The following is a 12,537-nucleotide window of genomic DNA, read 5'->3' on the forward strand; positions in this document are numbered from 1 at the left end:
TGTCTTGGGGCAGCTAGATGGCTCAGTGGATAGAGCACCGGCCCTGGATTCAGGAGTACTTGAGTTCAAATCTGGCCTCAGACACTTAACACTTACTAGCTATGTGACCCTGGGCAAGTCACTTAACCCCAATTGCCTCGCAAAAAAACCAACCAAACAAACAAACAAAAACTGTCTTTACATCTAACTGGGGAAAAATAAGATATTATTTAGAAATAAAAAATAATCCACCAGCAAGAGAAAGAAAGAAAAATTCCATTTAAAACACACACACACACACACACACACACACACATATATATATATATATATATATATATATATATATATAAATAAAATACTTGGGAGTCTACCTGCCAAGACAAACACAGGAACTATAGGAATACAACTATAAAACACTTTTCACACAAGTAAAGTCAGATATACACAATTGGAAAAATATTAATTGCTCATGGGTAGGAGGAGCAAATATAATAAAAATGGCAATTCTACCTAAAATTATCTATCCAATGCCATACCAATGAACTATCAAAAAGTATTTTGTAGCACTAGAAAAAATAATAACAAAATTCATCTGGAAGAACAAAATCTCAAGGATATAAAGGTAATCAATGGAAAAATGCAAAAGAAGGTGGTCTAGCAGTATCAGATCTCAAACTGTATTATAAAGTGGTAACTATCAAAACAATATGGTACTGACTAAGAAATAAGGAGGTGGATCAGTAAAATAGATTAGGTACAAATTACATTAAATTTTTTTTTTTTTTTAGTGAGGCAATTGGGGTTAAGTGACTTGCCCAGGGTCACACAGCTAGTAAGTGTTAAGTGTCTGAGGCCGGATTTGAACTCAGGTACTCCTGACTCCAGGGCCGGTGCTCTATCCACTGTGCCACCTAGCTGCCCCTACAAATTACATTATAATAAATGACTATAGTAATCTAGTATATGATAAATACAAAGATCCAAGCTTTTGTATATTTTATTTATTTAAAGTTTTGAGTTCCAAATTCTATCCCTCTCTCAATCCCTCCCTCCCTACTCTCCCTCCTCCCCAAGGTTACAAGCAATCAAAATAGGTTATACATGTGCAATTATGCAAAAATTATCATATTAGTCATTTTACATAAAAAGATTAAAGGGAAAAAAAGAGAAAGCACAAAATAGCATGATTCAGTCTGTGTTCAATCAATATCAGTTCTTTCTCTGCAGGTTGATATTATGCTTCATCATTAGTCCTTTGGGGTTGTCTTGGATCATTGTATTGTTGAAAGTAGGTAAGTCATTCACAATGGCTCATAGAACAATAATGCTGTCACTGTGGAAAATGTTCTCCTGGTTCTGCTCACTTCACTATATATCAGTTCATATGAGTTTTGTTTTGTTTTGTTTTGGGTTTTTTTGGTGAGGCAATTGGGGTTAAGTGACTTGCCCAGGGTCACACAGCTAGTAAGTGTTAAGTGTCTGAGGCCAGATTTGAACTCAGGTCCTCCTGACTCCAGGGCCAGTGCTCTATCCACTGTGCCACCTACCTGCCCCTCATATGAGTTTTTCTGAAATCATTCTGCTTGTCATTTCTTATAGCACAAAATATATTCTATTACAATCATATACCACACCTTGTTCAGTCATTCCCCAGTTGATGGGCATTCCTTCAATTTCTAAATCTTAGCCACCACAAAGAGTTGCTATATATATTTTTTGTATATTTTTTTTCTTTTCTCCTTTTCATAGTTACTATTGTTAACTTTTCCCCTACATCCTATTCCCTTCACCATGATATTTATTATCTATCTTCTTTTACCCTATCCCTCTTCAAAAGGGATTTGCTTCTGACTGCTCCCCCCAATCTCCCTTCCCTTCTTTTACCCCTCCCTCCTTATCCCCTTCCCCTCCTATTTTCCTTCAGGATTAGATAGATTACTCCACCCAATTGGGTATGGATGTTAATCCCTCCTTGAGCCAATTCTGATTAGATTATGGTCATTGAGCCTATTCTGATCAGTGTAAATTTCATATACTGCCCTGCTCCTCCCCCATCTCTTCCCCCACTCCATAAACCTTTTCCTGTTTCTTTCTTGTGGGATTTTATCCCATTCTACCTTTCCCTTTCCCCCTCTCCCAGTGCATTCCTCTCACCCCTTAATTTTACTCTAAAGATGTCATCATGGGGTAGCTATATGACACAGTGGACAAAGCACCCACCCTGGACCCAGGAGGACCCAAGCCCAAATCCAACCTCATACACAAGACATTCACCCACTGAATGACCCCAGTTATGTCACCCACCTCCAAACACCTGAAAAAGAAAGATAAACAAAAAATAAATACTTTACAGATATCATACCTTCGTAATCAATTCCCACCTGTGTCCTCTGTCGAAATTTATTTCTATAATTTGCCCTAATACTGAGAAAGTTCTTATGAGTTAGACATATCATCTTCACATGTAGGAATGTAAACAGTTTAACTTTTTAATATACCTCTTAATTTCTTTTTCCTGTTTACCTTTTTATGTTTCTCAAGGGTTTTATATTTGAAAATAAAATTTTCCATTCAGTTCAGGTCTTTTCATCACAAATACCTGAAAGTCCTCTTTTTCATTGAAGTCGCATTTTTTCCCCTGAAAGATTATAATTAGTTATGTTAGGTAGGTGATTTGGGGTTTTAATCCCAATTCCTTTGCCCTCTGGAATATCATATTCCATGATCCTTCCAATTTTTCCGATCCTTTAATGTAGAAGCTGCTACATCATATGCTATCCTGATGGGGCTCCACAGTACTTGAATTGTTTCTTTTTGGAAGCTTGTGATAGTTTCTCCTTGACCTTGGAGCTCTGGAATTGGGCTATCATATTCCTGGGAGTTTTCCTTTTGGGATCTCTTTCAGGAGGTGATGGGTGGATTCTTTCAATTTCTATTTTACCTTCTGCTTCTAGAATATCAGGGCCATTTTCCCTGACAATTTTCTGGAAGATTATGTCTAAGCTCTTTCCTTGATCATGGATTTCAGGTATTCCAATAGTTTTCAAATTGTCTCTCCTGCCTTTATTTTCCAGGTCAGCTGTTTTTTCCAAGGAGATGTTTCACAATGCCCTGATCTAACTGTTCAGGAGAGCAATTTGGAATTATGTCCAAAGGGCTATAAGACTGTGCATACCCTTTGATCCAGCAATATCACTGCTAAGTGTATATCCCAAAGGCATCCGAAAAAGGGAAAAGGACCTATTTGTAAAAAAAAAAAAAAAAAAAAAAAAGAGCTCTTTTTGTGGTGGTTAAGAATTCGAAATCAAAGGAACACCCATCAAGTAGGGAATGGATAAACAAGCTATGGTATATGATTATAATGGAATACTGTTGTGCTATAAGAAATGATAAGTGGGATGGATTTAGAAAATCCTGGAAAGACTTACATGAACTGATGCATAGTGACATGAATAGAAGCAAGAGAATGTTGTACACAGTAACAATATTGTTTAATGAAGAATTGTGAGGGGCAGCTAGATGGCGCAGTGGATAGAGCACCGGCCCTGGAGTCAGGAGTACCTGAGTTCAAATCTGGCCTCAGACACTTAACACTTACTAGCTGTGTGACCCTGGGCAAGTCACTTAACCCCAATTGCCTCACTAAAAAAAAAAAAATGAAGAATTGTGAATGACAGTTTTTCGTAGCAATACAATGTTCTAAGATGATCCAAAAGACTAATAATGAAGCATACTATCTGCCTCCCAAGAAAGGCCTGATATTGTCTGAATACAGATTGAAGAATGCTATTTTTCACTTTCCTTCTTTTTTTCTTTGAGTCTTCTTATACAAAATAACCAATATGAAAGTGTTTTGCAATACTTTCACATGTATAACCTATATTTGATTCCTTACTGTCTCAGGGAGGGGGGAGAGCAATGGAAAGAGGGAGGAATAGAATTTATCACTCAAAACTTTAAATAAAAATATTTTAAAAATTGGGGGCAAAGGAAAAAATTAAAGTCTATTCAAAGGCAATAATATTAAAAAGAAAAAGAAAAAAGTAAATATCAGATATTAATAACACATTCTAAAATGTGATAGTGATAATTGCCTCCCACCCCATGTATCTGGCTACTGTTAAGAAAAGAATTTAGGACTCCCTTCCTACGTCCAATTCTATTACCAGGTAGCAAAAGTGGCAACCTTCTTTTTTTTTGTTTTTTTGTTGTTGTTTTTTTAAATTTCCAAAATAATTTTTATTGTCAGGATTTTGTACTTTAGTTTTCCTTCTCCTGTACAGTCTTTATACCACGGAGGCGACCAGTACGATGGACAGCGATGAGACTGACCTTTCGACCAGCTGGGGCATCTCTTCGAATGGTGGATGGTTTTCCAATATGCTGGTGATTACCTCCTCCTCCGAAGGGATGTTGCACAGGGTTCATGGCCACACCCCGGACACAAGGCCAGCAGTTTCTCTTGGCCTTGTATTTGTGCTAGGCACGACCTGCCTTAAGGATAGCTTTATCAAGACGACCTCTTTCAGCAACAACACCAACAACCGCTCTGTTTGCAGAAGAGATGACTTTTTAGAGTCTGAAGGTAGCTTCGCCCGTGTTTTCTTGGTTTCTGGATTGTGGGAAACCACTGTGGCATAGTTTCCAGATGCTCGAGAAAGCTTACCCCGATCCCCAGACTTTTCTTCAAGACAGCACACAATGGTCCCTTCAGGCATAGTGCCAACTGGGAGGACATTGCTGATGTTGAGCTGAGCTTTCTTACCACAGTACACAAACTGTCCGGTATGGATGCGTTCAGCAGCAATGAACAACTCTGTCCCCTTTTTAAATCGGTAAGGATCTCGGAAAGCTACTTTTGCAAGAGGAGCCCCTCGGCCTGGATCATGGATTATGTCCTTTACGATACCCTTAATGTAGCCATGCCTCTCGGCGAAGTCAACAGCCTGGAGCTTGGGCGGCCCCTTTCCTGTGTTTCACATTAGCACGGAGCCCTTTCTCTGATCATGGCTCACCCAGCCCATCTTGAGCGGTCTTGCTCTGGACTTGCTAGAAAGAGCGACAACCTTCTATTGATAGCTATTGACACTATCATACCAAACTTTCCTAAGTGAATAAATCAATTTGGGCATAGATTTTGGTTTTGATTTTTTCACTGGCAGGAATACATTTTTGAAAACAAGTGTTTCTATGAATAAAAACAGATAGAAACAGCTTGCTATCCTTGCAAATTTGGAATGAGACTGTGCCTGGATAATAACAATAGCACTGTGCTAAGTACTTTAAAATCATCATTTCATTTGATCCTCACAACAACCCTGGAAAGTAGTTACTATTATTATTCCCATGTTATAGATGAGAAAACTAAGGCAAATAGAGTTTAAGTGGCTTGTCCAAGGTCACACAACTAGAGGCTGGACTATAAATCAAGCCTTCCTGACTCTAGGCCCAATGCTCCATCCACTATACCACAAAGCTCCTCTCTAAATTTTGGCTCTGCTATTTGCTAGTTGCATGATATTGATCCTCAACTTCTAATCAGTAAAATGTAAATAAGACTTATACCAACCATCTCACAGCATTGTTGTGGGGATCAAATAAAATCATATTTATAGCTTTTCATCATAAAATGCTACCAAAATGTGTGATTATTGTTTTGTTTTTCATATACGTGTTCTACAAGGGAGGGTTTTTGCTAACATAACTATTGTTATTGTGGTTAGGTAGGAGAATTTGCTCTATTGAATTATGGATTTTCTGAACAAAAAGTTGGAATTGAAAACTGACCTTTATATCATCAGGGAAGTTCCATAAATTCCATAATTTTTTTCTTCTTTTTGAAAATTTCTTTATTCTCTATTTAAAAGCAAAAAAGCAAAGGCCTTTGTTTGCAACCTACAAAAGCTAGATAAAGCAAAAGTACCAATATATATTCGCTAGCGGTATCTTTTTGAAGATTTAATTTGTTAATCTACTTGGCACTGGGCAAAGTCAACTGGTTAATGCAGGTTGTTTCAAGGCTAACTTGGCATTTCCTCTTCCCCCTGCTGCTATAAATGTTGAATTTTTCCATAATTCATCTAGCTCCTGAGGACTACCCATAGCTCCATATGGGATCCATTTGGCAGCTCTGTGCTTTTCATTGCCAATTGTAATAGGAATTTTATAATCACCTAGACTCTGGAATTCTCTTTTCTTGGCTTCCTTGTTGTATGATCTTTTCCCTTCGTGCAACCACTTTTTTTTTTTTTTTAGTGAGGCAATTGGGGTTAAGGTGACTTTCCCAGGGTCACACAGCTAGTAAGTAGCTAGTTAAGTGTCTGAGGCCGGATTTGAACTCAGGTCCTCCTGACTCCAGGGCTGGTGCTCTATCCACTGTGCCACCTATCTGCCCTGGGAAATGACTTCTTAGTGGATTCCAGGGACTTATTTGGTGAAAGGATTTCTACAACACTGTTTCTTTTTAAACCCCAGCACAATGAGAGGAGGATCCTAGACTTCAGATGTCGGATTAAAAATTCAGTTTTTTCTTCATTATCAGAACCCCACACAGCCAGATAGGACAATGGCTTGTTAAAAAGTAATATTACATTTGTATGTTATTATCTCTCAGTTTTTCTGGGAAGGTATAGAAAGATGTGAATAAATCCATCCATCCTTCACACAACCAGTAAATATTTTTTATTAGACTATTATGTTCAAGGCACTTTGCTGTACCCTAGAGAGATACAAAAACAAGAATAAAATTGCCCTTGTCTGCAAGGATATTATGTTCTATTGAATAAATAGCATGGAAATATCTAAATATATGTCCAACATATGCAAAATAGAACCAAGGGAGGTGGGAGAAAGGGCACTATGTTTTGGCTGCTGCAACATAGGTGTTATCTATGACTTCTTATTTTCTCCAATATCTATATCCAATCAACTGCCAAGTCTTGTCATTTCTTCTTTTATAAGTTATTAACTATGACCCTTCCTATCCTCTGACACTTTCACCACTCTGGTATAAGTCCCTATTACTCTCATTCTTGGATTACTGCGATAAATTTCTGATTGGTCTCTTTGACACAGATATCTCCTCCTTTCAGGCCATTCTCCACTCAGCTGTCAAACTGATCCTCATAGAGCACAAGATTGACCATGTTACCCCTCCCATGCCACTCAATTAACTCTGGCCATTCCATATTACCTAAATATCAAATATACCCTCCCATACACACACTTTTTGGCTTTTATAGATCTTTATACCCTAGACCCTTCCTATTTTTCCCATCTTCTTACACTTTATTCCTCTTCTGCATATGCTCTATGATCTGGCTGTACCTCAAGTCTAGAGTTCCCTCTTTCCTTATGTCTGTTTCCTGGTTTTCTTGGCTTCCTTCAAGGACCAGCTAAAATTCTACTTTCTCCAAGAAGCTTTTCTCAGTCTTCTTTATTATTGGGACTTTCCTCTGTTGATTATCTCCAATACACCCCATATAAATCCTGTTTATATATAATTGTTTACATGTTGTCTCCCACATTTCAACTGTGAGTCCTTTGAGAGCAGAGACTATTTTTTGCCTTTCTTTATATCCTCTGCATTTAGGACAGTGGCTGACACATAGTAAACACTTAAATGCTTAACGATTTGTACTATAAAGTGTTATATAAATGTATTTTGTTATTATTGTTAACAAGCCAAGGTGTCATACCTTTCACAATTTCTTTCCTCCTGTACTTTATGAGTTTAGATGTGTATTCACTTAGAGAATACCACTTTGTGGCTATTCATATGACAGATGGCACAGAGAAGTTATATTTTTTTTCTCCTTGTAGATGCAGCTCTTTGCCAACTCTGCAGGACTTTTTTAAAGATGAAATTTGATAAAAATCCCTAGTCAGTGGGGAAGCATTTCTGAAATCTAGATGACAATAGCAGAGAAAAAAACCCAACAACTTGTGCCTCCTTATATTCTTATGTATCTTAACTGCTTAGTTTTATAGAGCAAATGAATTTGTTGACTATTGCCAATGTGTCAAAATGTGCTGCTGCCTTTTGTTCAAAATCCTGTGGGGTCACGGTTGGACTTCTGGGCAAACAGAAAAGGTGACTGTATGTAAGATGTGATTTTAGGGGGTATTGAGAAAACCTTCATCAAAAAGTATCTGGTCCCAAAAGTCTATGAACTGTGAGAAAATAATGAAATTTGGCAGATACTCAAAGGCTCACCTGGAGATTAATCTAAACTGATTGAATTAAGTGAGAGTGATTGACTTTGCTGATTAGCCTGCTTCAAGTTAATTAGATTGTAACCACACCTGGATGGCCCTTAAGAAGGTATTGTTCTCAGAAGCTAAGGACTTTGAACTCAACTGGAGACCACCTTCAAGTCCAGTGAACCAATGGATTTGGATGACGCCTACCAATCAGCTTGAAGCAATGTGTAAGGACCGCCTCTGCTCCAGACCTATAAAAAGCTTCCACGCTTAGTTTGAGCAGCAGTTCATGATTGAAGCAGGCTCATGGCAGAGGACTTGAGGAAGAACCAGACCAGCCTGGAACTCTAGGCTAGATAGGCCTTTTCTTAACTCCATGTGTTCTCTTTTTTCTAATACCTAGTATGCTTTAATAAATGCTTAATGCCTAAAGACTGTTGCTAAAGCTTCTTATTTAAGGTGACCAAACATTAGATTTTTTAGACATCACAGTTAGATTTTAAACATCACAGAACCCTTTAACTCACAAGTTAAGTTTTAACTTTGATTAATGGGTTCTGGGTCCAAATAGCCTGCTATATCTTCTTACCACTTATATGACTCTGGACAAATCACAACTTCCCTGGGCCTTAGTTTTCTCGTCTGTACATGACTACCCAGAGTGGTCTAAATCTTTGATATTATGATACCTGAGATGCTCTGAGATTCCAGGACTGTCTCAGTGGATGCCTGACCTTTAACCTATTCCAAAACTTTATATTCCCTGGAAAATATTTTTATTAAAAAATATCAACAACTCTACCTCAAAATATTGAGTAAGTCAAGAGCTTGGTAAAATCCATTTTCAGATTTCCTTTGCAAAATTAGCAGAGGGCTTCTTAACATGTGTGGAAGTGAATCCTACATCAGGTCAAGTCTATGGATGGACCCCTTCTCAGAATGTTTTAAAAATGCATACATAAAATATTTAGGATTCTTAAGGAAATGAATTATACTGAAATACTAAAACCACAACAAAAATTACAACAGCAAGTTTATGGGCTCCTGGTTAAGTACCTCTCTATGGCCCCTCCCTACCCTAAATCTTCTGATCCTAAAATCTTTGCTTAAGGTTGTCAGTGGATTTTGCCTAACTTTAGGTTCACTATTCCCTTAATTGAGCCATTCTGTTCTATTCAGGCTACTCTATCCTCGGTGAATACTCTGGTTAGGCTATCCCTGGAAAGTCCACCTGACTTCGAATCTAATGTTTCCTCAAGCACAAGAAACCACCTTCTATATGCATATCTTTGCATGTATTGTCCCCCATATTTAGAATGTACCCCCTGCTTACTTCTGAATCTTAGAATCCCTAATTTCTTTCAGAGTTCAACCCAAGCACCAATTTCTTTATGAGATTTTTCCTGATCTTTCAAGCTGCTAGTGCATTGTTGAAATTATCTTGAATTTATATGTACATATATATATCTATGTGTGTGTGTGTGTGTGTGTGTGTATGCATGTTGTTTATTCCTTAAAATATAAGCTTCATGAGGGCAGAAACCATTTAACATGTTTTTTTCTTTGTATCCCAAATCCCTAGCATAGTGTCTAGCACATTTGTCGTGATCGCTTTTCAGTCATGAACAACTCTTAGTGACCCCATCTGGGGTTTTCTTGGCAAAGATGCTGGAGTGGTTTGCCATTTCCTTCTCCAGTTCCTTTTACAGAGAAAGGACTAAAGCAAAAAGGTTAAGGGACTTGCCTAGAATCATATAGCTAGCTAGTAAGTGTCTGAGGCCAGATTTGAACTCAGGAAGGTGAGTCTTCCTGACTTCAGGGCTGGCACATTATCCACTGTGCCATTGTTTTTAATAAATGTTTGTTGGTGTTAATAATTCAAAACTTACTTCCTCTATAATAATAACTAACATTCATATAGTTTTCTTTAAACTAAGAAGGACTTTCTATATAAGTGGAGTCAGTAGTCAGTAAGTTCAAGTCCCACTTTCATTCAACACTTACTAGTTATATGAATTTGGGCAATTTGTTTAACCTCTATTTGGCTTAATATTATTCAACTGTAAAATGAAGATACTAATAGTACCTATGTCTTAGGGTTGTTGTGAGGATGAAATGCAACAGTTTTTGAAAAGCACTTAGCACAGTGCTTGACACATAGTAGGTTCTATATAACAACATCTTTGTGAGATGAGTATTGCAAGTGTCATTATGCCATATTATAGATGAAGAACTTGAAGCTCACAAAAGTAGAGATTTGCCCAAATTAATATAACCAGCAAATAGCTGAAGTAGAACACTCTTATTCTGATTCTGGGTCCAATGTGATTTCTGTTAGATTGTGTTGCTTTTGTAACTTTCATTAACCTCTCTCTTGGCCTCAGTTTTCTCATCTGTAGAATGAAGGGAATAAACTAAAATATCTCTGATGTCCCTTGTTAAAATCTATTTAAAAATCTATGGTCTTGGGGGTAGATAGATGGCACAGTGTATAAAGCACCAGTCCTGGATTCAAGAGGACCTGAATTCAAGTTCTTTCTCAGACCCTTGACCCTTACTAGCTGTGTGACCTTGGGCAAGTCACTTAACCCTCATTGCCCCACCCAAACAGCCATTTAAATAAATAAATAAATAAATGAATAAAATCTATGGTGTTCTGATCTTTTAAAAGATTCCATGACAAATGCCACTAGAATGGGATAAATTCTATCTTCAAATGATCTTTTCCTTAGTCTGAATCCATCTAATAATGATGCCTACCATTTGTACCACTTTATCTTAATGGAACATTGAGAAGAACATTGAACTTTGGGTCATTGGACCTGAGTTTAAATCCCATATATGTTACTTACAACCTGTGTGACTCCAGGCAAGTTGTTTAACCTATTTGAACCTCAGTTTTCTTATTAAGCAAAGTGGGAGAGGTAACTATCTGACCTCTAAGGTTTGTTCTAAATTTAAATCTTTGATTCTAAGCTGCCAAGAATCCAGAAGGTAACCAGAATGTCGATAGGCATTAAATTCTTGTCATATGAGAATCAGTTGCAAAAACCGTGGGATATTTGTTTAGTCTAGAAATGAAAAGATTGAGGGGGATCTTAATATCTATGTTCAAGTATTTGAAGGGCTGTCAGGTAGAAGAGAGTTTGGATTTATTCTGTTTGGTCCCCTAAGAGTAAAACTGGGAACATTAAGTGGAAGTTACAAAGAAGAAAAAGTAAACCTGATGTCATTGGTTCAGAGTCAGAGGACATGAGCTCAAATCCCATATCTGATGCTTCTTATCTATGACCTTAAAGAAATCACTTAACTTCCCTAGACCTCAGTTTCTTCATCTGTAAAATGAAAGGATTGAACTAGATGGCCTCTGAGGTAATTTCCAGCTCTAGATATATTATCCTATAAGTGGGGGAAAAAAACAACACCTTTTTTTGGGGGGGGTGTGAGGCAATTGGGGTTAAGTGACTTGCCCAGGGTCACACAGCTAGTAAGTGTCAAGTGTCTGAGGTTGGATTTGAACTCAGGTCCTCCTGACTCCAGGGCCAGTGCTCTATCCACTGTGCCACCTAGCTGCCCCTAAAAAAAAACAAACCCTTCTTGACAATTAGGGTTGTCTGGAAGCAAAATAGGCACCCTTAGGAGATGGTAGTTTCTCCTACACTGGAGTTCTTGTCTGACCACTTGTCTTGGAGGTAAATTGTCATGATTCATTTGGGATATGGGTTAGACTAGATGGATGATGAGCTACTTTATGGCTGGAACATAATTCACAAATCATTGTTCATAGTTTACTGCAACATATTTTAATTCACCATGCACCTCTTTATTTCCTTCTGGGTTTTTCTTTAGAAATTGTGGTTTTCGATTATTTGTAGCCACATAAAAACACTGGAAAAATGTGAGTGTTGAAATGTTGGGATTTTGTTTCTGGGAGAAGTGTAGAGTTATTAAAAACATGGTGCTGTTTTTTTCTTTTTGTAAAAAAGGCAGTCTGTTATGCCTGCTTTAGTGAATAGATAGGATTCATTTGTAATGAGCAGCAAGCCATTTGCATGGTTAAATATTTATATGGTGCTATTTCTTAACCCTGTCATCTTACATACTCTTCTTTGTTCTCTTAGTCCCACTTCATGTGCTCTCCCATGTTGTAATGTAGATAAAACAAACAAACAAACCCAAACCATTAATTCACAAGGGCATCACCAGGTTTTGTTTAAAATGCCCTGTCTGCCTCTTCGCTATTACCTCTACCAGATTTCCACCTTCATTGCTGTCTTCTCATGTACATTTTGAAAAAACATCTGTTGGGGTGGCTAGGTGGCGCAGTGGATAAAGCACCGGCCCTGGACTCAG

The 12,537-nt window shown here is 37.7% G+C and overlaps 1 pseudogene; it reads right to left on the reverse strand.

Annotated features, from left to right (window-relative positions):
* Positions 1–4,242: 4,242 nt before the first annotated feature.
* Positions 4,243–12,141, reverse strand: LOC122755130 (annotated as a pseudogene).
* Between the last annotated feature and the right edge of the window lie 396 nt (positions 12,142–12,537).

Source organism: Dromiciops gliroides, chromosome 4 (genome assembly GCF_019393635.1).
Source record: "Dromiciops gliroides isolate mDroGli1 chromosome 4, mDroGli1.pri, whole genome shotgun sequence".
NCBI lineage: Eukaryota > Metazoa > Chordata > Mammalia > Microbiotheria > Microbiotheriidae > Dromiciops > Dromiciops gliroides.